This window comes from Ranitomeya variabilis, chromosome 3 (genome assembly GCF_051348905.1).
Source record: "Ranitomeya variabilis isolate aRanVar5 chromosome 3, aRanVar5.hap1, whole genome shotgun sequence".
Taxonomy (NCBI): domain Eukaryota; kingdom Metazoa; phylum Chordata; class Amphibia; order Anura; family Dendrobatidae; genus Ranitomeya; species Ranitomeya variabilis.
The window spans coordinates 639,994,395-640,004,630 of NC_135234.1; positions in this window are offsets into that span (position 1 = coordinate 639,994,395).

Genomic DNA, 10,236 nt, shown 5'->3' on the forward strand with positions numbered 1-10,236 from the left:
TCATGAACCCCGTGACATCCCCAGCTTAACACAGACATTGTTTTCCAGTCCAGGACAGGATTATGAGTTTGTAACCATGGCAGACCAAGCACTAGTACATCATGTAAATTATACAGTACAAGAAAGCGAATCACCTCCTGATGAACGGGAGTCATGCGCATGGTCACTTGTGTCCAATACTGCGGTTTATTCATAGCCAATGGTGTAGAATCAATTCCTTTCAGAGGAATAGGAACTTCCAGAGGCTCTAGACTAAAACCGCAGCGTTTAGCAAATGACCAATCCATAAGACTCAGGGCAGCGCCTGAATCCACATAGGCATCGACGGAAATGGAAGACAGTGAAAAAATCAGAGTCACAGACAAAATGAACTTAGACTGCAGAGTATCAATGGCAAAAGATTTATCAACCCTTTTTGTGCGTTTAGAGCATGCTGATATAACATGAGCTGAATCACCACAATAAAAACACAAACCATTTTTCCGCCTATAATTTTGCCGTTCACTTCTGGACTGAATTCTATCACATTGCATAGTCTCAGGTGCCTGTTCAGAAGACACCGCCAACTGGTGCACGGGTTTGCGCTCCCGTAAACGCCGATCAATCTGAATGGCCATAGCCATAGACTCATTCAGACCTGTAGGCGCAGGGAACCCCACCATAATATCCTTAATGGCCTCAGAAAGACCATTTCTGAAGTTTGCAGCCAGGGCGCACTCATTCCACTGAGTAAGCACCGACCATTTCCGAAATTTCTGACAATATATTTCCGCTTCATCATGCCCCTGAGAGAGGGCCAATAAAGCCTTTTCAGCCTGAATCTCTAGGTTAGGTTCCTCATAGAGCAATCCCAATGCCAGAAAAAACGCATCCACACTGAGCAATGCAGGATCCCCTGGTGCCAATGCAAATGCCCAATTCTGTGGGTCGCCCCGTAGGAACGATATAACAATCTTGACCTGTTGAGCAGGGTCTCCAGAGGAGCGAGATTTCAAAGAGAGAAACAATTTACAATTGTTCCTGAAATTCAGGAAGGTAGATCTATCTCCAGAAAAAAACTCTGGAATAGGAATTCTAGGTTCAGACATGGGAGTGTGAACAACGAAATCCTGTATGTTTTGAACCTTTGCCGCGAGATTACTCAGGCTGGAAGCCAAACTCTGGACATCCATGATAAACAGCTAAGATCAGAGCCATTCAAGGGTTAAGAGGAGGTAAGAAGCAGCTAGACAGCAATTAAGGGCTAGGCAGAAAAAATCTGAAGGAAAAAAAAAATAAATTTTCCTTGAACACTTCTTTTCCTCCTGCTTCAGCCCAAACAATTAACACTTTGTGGGCCGGCTATACTGTCATGAATCCCCAATGGCTAGGGATAGCACAGGATAAGCAAAGTATAAAAAATATCGGACGAGCTCTAGGGTGATGGAACCTGGGCTGACCGCTGCCCTACGCCTGACAAACGCAACTAGAGATAGCCAGGGAGCGTGCCTACGTTGGTTCTAGACGCCACACACCAGCCTAAGAGCTAACTAGTACTGCAGAGAAAACAAAGACCTCACTTGCCTCCAGAGGAATTAACCCCAAAGATATAGTTGCCCCCCTGTCATGATCTCCATGGCCAGAGAACTAGCATAAGCCTCAATAGGAACAAGCTCTTGGAAGATGTAACTGTACTGACCATGAACTAAACCTACCGCATCATCTAGAAGTAGCCAGGTAGCATGTCCTACTTTTTATCCCTATATGCCCAGCGCCGGCCGGAGAACTAAATAATGCTAGCAGAGGGAAATATAAGACCTGACTCACCTCTAGAGAAATGCCCAAAAAGGAGACAGAAGCCCCCCACATATATTGGCGGTGATATGAGATGAAACAACAAACGCAGCAGGAAAATAGTTTTAGCAAATTTGAGGTCCGCTTTCTAGATAGCAGAAGACAGAAAGCATACTTTCATGGTCAGTAGAAAACCCTAACAAAACACATCCAGAAATTACTTTAGGACTCTGGCATTAACTCATAATACCAGAGTGGCAATTCCTGATCAACAAGAGCTTTCCAGACACAGTAACGAAACTGCAGCTGTGAACTGGAACCAAAATACAAAAACAAAACATGGACGAATGTCCAACTTATCTAGTAGATGTCTGGGAGCAGGAACAAGCACAGAGAGGCTTCTGATAACATTGTTGACCGGCAAGCATCTAACAGAGAAGCCAGGTTATATAGCGACACCCAGATCTAATCAGAACAGGTGAACAGGGAAGATGATGTCACAAGTTCAATTCCACCAGTAGCCACCGGGGGAGCCCAGAATCCAAATTCACAACAGTACCCCCCCCTCAAGGAGGGGGCACCGAACCCTCACCAGAACCACCAGGGCGATCAGGATGGGCCCTATGAAAGGCACGAACCAGATCAGAGGCATGAACATCAGATGCAGTGACCCAAGAATTATCCTCCTGGCCGTATCCCTTCCACTTGACCAGATACTGGAGTCTCCGTCTGGAAACACGGGAGTCTAGGATTTTTTCCACAACGTACTCCAACTCACCCTCAACCAACACCGGAGCAGGAGGCTCAACGGAAGGCACAACCGGTGCCTCATACCTGCGCAATAACGACCGATGAAAAACGTTATGAATAGAAAAGGATGCAGGGAGGTCCAAACGGAAGGAAACAGGGTTAAGAATCTCCAATATTTTATACGGACCGATGAACCGAGGCTTAAACTTAGGAGATGAGACCCTCATAGGGACAAAACGAGAAGACAACCACACCAAATCTCCAACACAAAGCCGAGGACCAACACGACGGTGACGGTTGGCAAAAAGCTGAGTCTTCTCCTGGGACAACTTTAAATTGTCCATCACCTGCCCCCAGATATGATGCAATCTCTCCACCACCGCATCCACTCCAGGACAATCCGAGGATTCCATCTGACCGGAGGAAAATCGAGGGTGGAACCCCGAATTACAGAAAAACGGGGACACCAAAGTGGCAGAGCTGGCCCGATTATTGAGGGCGAACTCCGCCAATGGCAAAAAAGCAACCCAATCATCCTGGTCAGCAGACACAAAACACCTCAGATATGTCTCCAGGGTCTGATTAGTCCGCTCGGTCTGGCCATTAGTCTGAGGGTGAAAAGCAGACGAAAAAGACAAATCTATGCCCATCCTAGCACAGAATGCCCGCCAAAATCTAGACACAAATTGGGTTCCTCTGTCAGAAACGATATTCTCAGGAATACCATGCAAACGAACAACATTTTGAAAAAACAGGGGCACCAACTCGGAAGAAGAAGGCAATTTGGGCAGGGGAACCAAATGGACCATCTTAGAAAAACGGTCACACACCACCCAGATGACAGACATCTTCTGAGAAACAGGCAGATCTGAAATAAAATCCATCGAGATGTGTGTCCAAGGCCTCTTAGGAATAGGCAAGGGCAACAATAATCCACTAGCCCGAGAACAACAAGGCTTGGCCCGAGCACAAACGTCACAAGACTGCACAAAGCCTCGCACATCTCGTGACAGGGAAGGCCACCAGAAGGATCTTGCCACCAAATCCCTGGTACCAAAAATTCCAGGATGACCTGCCAATGCAGAAGAATGTACCTCAGAGATGACTCTACTGGTCCAATCATCAGGAACAAACAACCTATCAGGCGGACAACGATCCGGTCTATCCGCCTGAAACTCCTGCAAGGCCCGCCGCAGGTCTGGAGAAACGGCTGACAAGATAACTCCCTCCTTAAGAATACCTGTGGGGTCAGAGTTGCCGGGTGAATCAGGCTCAAAACTCCTAGAAAGGGCATCCGCCTTAACATTCTTAGAACCCGGTAGGTACGATACCACAAAATTAAACCGAGAGAAAAATAATGACCAGCGCGCCTGTCTAGGATTCAGGCGCCTGGCGGTCTCAAGATAGATCAAATTTTTGTGGTCAGTCAATACCACCACCTGATGTCTGGCCCCCTCGAGCCAATGGCGCCACTCCTCAAACGCCCACTTCATGGCCAAAAGCTCCCGATTCCCAACATCATAATTCCGCTCAGCGGGCGAAAATTTACGGGAAAAGAAGGCACAAGGCCTCATCACGGCGCAGTCAGAACTTTTCTGCGACAACACTGCCCCAGCCCCGATCTCAGAAGCGTCGACCTCAACCTGAAAAGGAAGAGTCACATCAGGCTGACGCAACACAGGGGCAGAAGAAAAACGGCGCTTAAGCTCCTGAAAGGCCTCCACAGCATCAGGGGACCAATTAGCAACATCAGCACCCTGTCTAGTCAAATCGGTCAATGGCTTAACGACATCCGAAAAACCAGAAATAAATCGACGATAAAAGTTGGCAAAGCCCAAAAATTTCTGAAGACTTTTAAGAGAAGAGGGCTGCGTCCAATCACAAATAGCTTGAACCTTGACAGGATCCATCTCAATGGAAGAGGGAGAAAAAATATATCCCAAAAAGGAAATTCTCTGAACCCCAAAAACGCACTTAGAACCCTTGACACACAGAGAATTAGACCGCAAAACCTGAAAAACCCTCTTAACTTGCCGGACATGAGAGTCCCAATCATCCGAAAAAATCAGAATATCATCCAGATACACTATCATAAATTTATCCAAAAAATCGCGGAAAATATCATGCATAAAGGACTGGAAGACTGAAGGGGCATTAGAAAGACCAAAAGGCATCACCAAATACTCAAAGTGGCCCTCGGGCGTATTAAATGCGGTTTTCCACTCATCCCCCTGCCTGATCCGCACCAAATTATACGCCCCACGGAGATCAATCTTAGAGAACCACTTGGCCCCCTTTATGCGAGCAAACAAATCAGTCAGCAACGGCAATGGGTATTGATATTTAACCGTGATTTTATTCAAAAGCCGATAATCAATACATGGTCTCAAAGAGCCGTCTTTTTTTGACACAAAGAAAAAACCGGCTCCTAAGGGAGATGACGATGGACGAATATGTCCCTTTTCCAAGGACTCCTTTATATATTCTCGCATAGCAGTATGTTCAGGCACAGACAGATTAAATAAACGACCCTTTGGGTATTTACTACCCGGAATTAAATCTATAGCACAATCGCACTCACGGTGCGGAGGTAGCGAACCCAGCTTGGGTTCTTCAAAGACGTCACGATAATCAGACAGGAACTCAGGGATTTCAGAGGGAATAGATGATGAAATGGACACCAAAGGTACGTCCCCATGAGTCCCCTTACATCCCCAGCTCAACACAGACATAGCTCTCCAGTCAAGAACTGGGTTGTGAGACTGCAGCCATGGCAATCCTAGCACCAAATCATCATGTAGATTATACAGCACCAGAAAACGAATAGTCTCCTGGTGATCCGGATTAATACACATAGTCACTTGTGTCCAGTATTGTGGTTTATTATTAGCCAATGGGGTGGAGTCAATCCCCTTCAGAGGAATAAGAGTCTCCAAAGGCTCTAAATCATACCCACAACGATTGGCAAAGGACCAATCCATAAGACTCAAAGCGGCGCCAGAGTCGATATAGGCGTCCGTAGTAATAGATGACAAAGAGCAAATCAGGGTCACAGACAAAATAAATTTAGACTGTAAAGTGCCAATGGGAACGGATTTATCAAGCTTTTTAGTACGCTTAGAGCATGCTGATATAACATGAGTAGAATCCCCACAATAGAAACACAACCCATTTTTCCGTCTAAAATTCTGCCGCTCGCTTCTGGACAGAATTCTATCACACTGCATGTTTTCTGGCGTCTTCTCAGTGGACACCGCCAGATGGTGCACTGGTTTGCGCTCCCGCAGACGCCTATCGATCTGAATGGCCATTGTCATGGACTCATTCAGACTTGCAGGCACAGGGAACCCCACCATAACATCCTTAATGGCATCAGAAAGACCCTCTCTGAAAGTAGCCGCCAAGGCACACTCATTCCACTGAGTAAGCACAGACCATTTACGGAATCTTTGGCAGTAAATTTCAGCTTCATCTTGACCCTGCGATAGGGACATCAAAGTTTTTTCTGCCTGAAGTTCCAAATGAGGTTCCTCATAAAGCAAGCCCAAGGCCAGAAAAAACGCATCCACATTGCGCAACGCAGGATCCCCTGGTGCCAATGCAAAAGCCCAATCTTGAGGGTCGCCGCGGAGCAAGGAAATCACAATCCCAACCTGCTGTGCAGGGTCTCCAGCAGAACGAGATTTCAGGGACAAAAATAACTTACAATTATTTCTAAAATTCTGAAAGCTAGATCTATTCCCTGAGAAGAATTCCGGCAAAGGAATTCTCGGCTCTGATACCGGAGCATGAACAACAAAATCTTGCAAACTTTGTACTTTCGTGGCGAGATTATTCAAACCTGCAGTTACACTCTGTAGATCCATTATAGACAGGTGAACATAGAGCCATTCAAAGATTAGAAGGAGAGAGAAAAAAAAAGAAAGACTGCAGCATAGACAGACTGGCAAGTGATCCAATCAAGAGCACACTAACTACTAGAGAAAAAAAAAAAAAAAAAAAAAATTTTCAGCAGACTTCTTATTTCTCTCCTTTCTCAGCCAAGGATTTTAACCCTTTAGTGGGCCGGTCAAACTGTCATGATCTCCATGGCCAGAGAACTAGCATAAGCCTCAATAGGAACAAGCTCTTGGAAGATGTAACTGTACTGACCATGAACTAAACCTACCGCATCATCTAGAAGTAGCCAGGTAGCATGTCCTACTTTTTATCCCTATATGCCCAGCGCCGGCCGGAGAACTAAATAATGCTAGCAGAGGGAAATATAAGACCTGACTCACCTCTAGAGAAATGCCCAAAAAGGAGACAGAAGCCCCCCACATATATTGGCGGTGATATGAGATGAAACAACAAACGCAGCAGGAAAATAGTTTTAGCAAATTTGAGGTCCGCTTTCTAGATAGCAGAAGACAGAAAGCATACTTTCATGGTCAGTAGAAAACCCTAACAAAACACATCCAGAAATTACTTTAGGACTCTGGCATTAACTCATAATACCAGAGTGGCAATTCCTGATCAACAAGAGCTTTCCAGACACAGTAACGAAACTGCAGCTGTGAACTGGAACCAAAATACAAAAACAAAACATGGACGAATGTCCAACTTATCTAGTAGATGTCTGGGAGCAGGAACAAGCACAGAGAGGCTTCTGATAACATTGTTGACCGGCAAGCATCTAACAGAGAAGCCAGGTTATATAGCGACACCCAGATCTAATCAGAACAGGTGAACAGGGAAGATGATGTCACAAGTTCAATTCCACCAGTAGCCACCGGGGGAGCCCAGAATCCAAATTCACAACACCCCCCACATGTATTGTCGGTGAAATGAGAGGAAGGCACATACATAGAGATGATGTATATAGCTTTAGCAAATAGAGGCCCGCTGAAAACTAGAAAGCAGAATGACACAAAAGGGGACTGAGCGGTCAGCAAAAAACCCTAATCAAAAAAACCATCCTGAGATTACAAGAACCCATGTGCCAACTCATGGCACATGGGGAGAACCTCAGTCCACTAGAGCAACCAGCTAACCAAGAGACATTCAAAGCAAGCTGGACAAAAAAACCAAACAACTGAAAATCAGCACTTAGCTTATCCTGAAAGATCTGGGAGCAGGTAGGCAGGAACCAAACAGAGCACATCTGAACACATTGATAGCCGGCAAGGGAAATGACAGAGAGGCCAGGTAAAATAGGAAACACCCAGCCTCTCATGGACAGATGGAAACCAAAGGCCGCAACCCACCAAAGTCACCCAGTACCAGCAGTAACCACCAGAGGGAGCCCGCAAACAGAATCCAAAACACTCCGGGATCAATTCATCACCGGTTTAGCCAATAGACTTCTCCGGGACAAACTGTTGGAAATGGCCCGGGTGGCACCAGAATTATCCTTCTGGCAGATTTACCGAGCTGCAGTGGAAAGGGAAGAGAAATCTGCCCATGTGCCCGAGGGGTCAGTGAACAGTGCCCAGCTGGAGGAAGGTGGGTCATCAGGGTCAGGGGGAGAGGGGCTGGTAAGCGTGGTACAAGCTTTGCGTGCTGAGGTGAAGGAGTTGAAGCTGAAATTGTCTCAACTGACAGTTGATCCCACCTCTACCCCCTCACGGGGGCCTCCTGCCCCACCCCCTGGAACGGTGACCCCACAGACGGCCAGGTCGTCCTATCAGAATGAGTCAAGCCCTCGTCCACGAGGAGCAATCACCTGCTGGAAGTGTGGGCGCCAGGGACACATCTCTCGTTACTGACGGACGCTTGCAGCCCCAGAAACCCTGTCGCTGGCTTTAAACTTCCGGCCGCTGCCATGAGAGGGCAAGCAGCAGCGGCCCCACCCGCACAAAGCCCTCGACGGGATGAGCAAGACTTCTTTGCATGTAGTCCAGTGATAGAAACAGAGTTTGAAGGGCGGAAGATGAGGTGCTTGGTTGACACGGGATCCGAATGTACTATAATGCCTCTAGAAGTATATGAGAGATACTTCAGTCGACTAGTGATTCCAGAGGATGGCCGAGTGATACGACTGACCGCCGCGTGATACGACTGACCGCCGCAAATAATGGTCAACTTTCAGTCAAGGGGATCATGTGGATGCAACTAAAAATGTTTGGTCAAGAGCTGGGGCAGAAAGGGGTAGTACTGGTGGATCACCCCCCTAGAAGAGGGATGGAGGTGACGCTCGGAATGAACGTGCTGCGAGACTTGAATCACCAGATGTATGCCAGTGAAGGACCCCGATACTGGGCCCGTGCGACAAGACACCGACCCACAAAGAGAATTCTACACCGTCTAGTGCTGAGTTGCGACTTGCTGAAAAGTGCGGTCCCAGGTGGCCGGGTGGGCCGGGTCCGAGTGCCATCGTGGGCCCCGATCCTGCTGGGACCCAGACAAGAGGAACTCTTAATGCTGCCGATGGGAGCTGCACAGAGATTGAATAGGCTTGAAGTGCTACTTGAACCCGCCCAAGAGAGTTCCTCATTTGCCAAGGTACATGTGGCCCGGTCTTTGGCGATTGTGAAGAATGGACGAGTGCCGGTCCGATGCATCAATGTTTTAGATGAAGCTGTTGCAATTCCCGCTGGAACCATACTGGCTGAACTGTTTGTGCCAGCAGAGAAGGTGCCGGAAAATCCAGGATTCGAACTGCAACCAGACCAACAGTCATCCTGGACATTTGCGGTCGAGGTAGGCCGGACTGAGCCCCCTACGGAGGAATGGAATGGTCATGTGATCATGGAGCAGATGGGAGTGGATCGGGAGAAGCTGACCCCCGTACAGTTGGAGCAGTTGGAGAGAGTTTTGTGGGAACATCAAGAGACCTTTTCCCGACATGGAGAGGACTTCGGGTGTACCCAGACGATTGAGCATGAGATTCCAACGGGGGATACTCCACCCATTAGAGAAAGATATCGTCAAATTCCTCCGGCGCTCTATCAAGAGGTGAAGAGCATGGTGGCCAGTATGCTGGACAACCAAGTGATCCGAGAGAGCCGGAGTCCCTGGGCGGCCCCTGTAGTCTTGGTCCGCAAGAAGGATGGGACACTCCGATTTTGTGTGGACTATCGAAAATTGAACGCCCACACCGTACGGGACGCATATCCTTTACCCCGTATTGAAGAATCCCTGTCGGCCCTGGGTCGGGCCAAGTATTTCTCAATGTTGGATTTGGCAAGCGGGTACTGGCAGGTCCCAATGGCTGAAAAAGATCGGGCCAAGACGGCGTTTGTCTTGCCAATGGGGCTCTTTGAGTTCAACCGGATGCCCTTTGGCCTCGCTACCGCCCCGGGAACCTTCCAACGCCTGATGGAACATTGCTTAGGCGATCTAAATTTTGAATCTGTCCTGATATATCTAGACGACATTGTGGTGTTCGGAACCTCATTTGAAGATCATCTGGAGAAGCTGCGTCAAGTTCTCTGGCGGCTAAAGAGCTACGGCCTGAAAATAAAGCCAAAAAAAGTCAACTGTTACGAAACCAGATTGAATATTTGGGGCATCTGGTGACTCCGGACGGGGTACTACCGATAGCCTGTAAGAAAGGCGGTACAAGAGTGGCCACCTCCTTGTGACCTGCGAGAAGTGCGGGCCTTCCTGGGCCTAGCAGGATACTATCGGCGGTTTGTGCCTAAATTCTCACAAGTGGTGAGTCCCTTGAACGAACTTTTGAGAGGGACAGCGCTGGGTCCTCGAAACCGCCCCATTCCATGGGGACTCCTA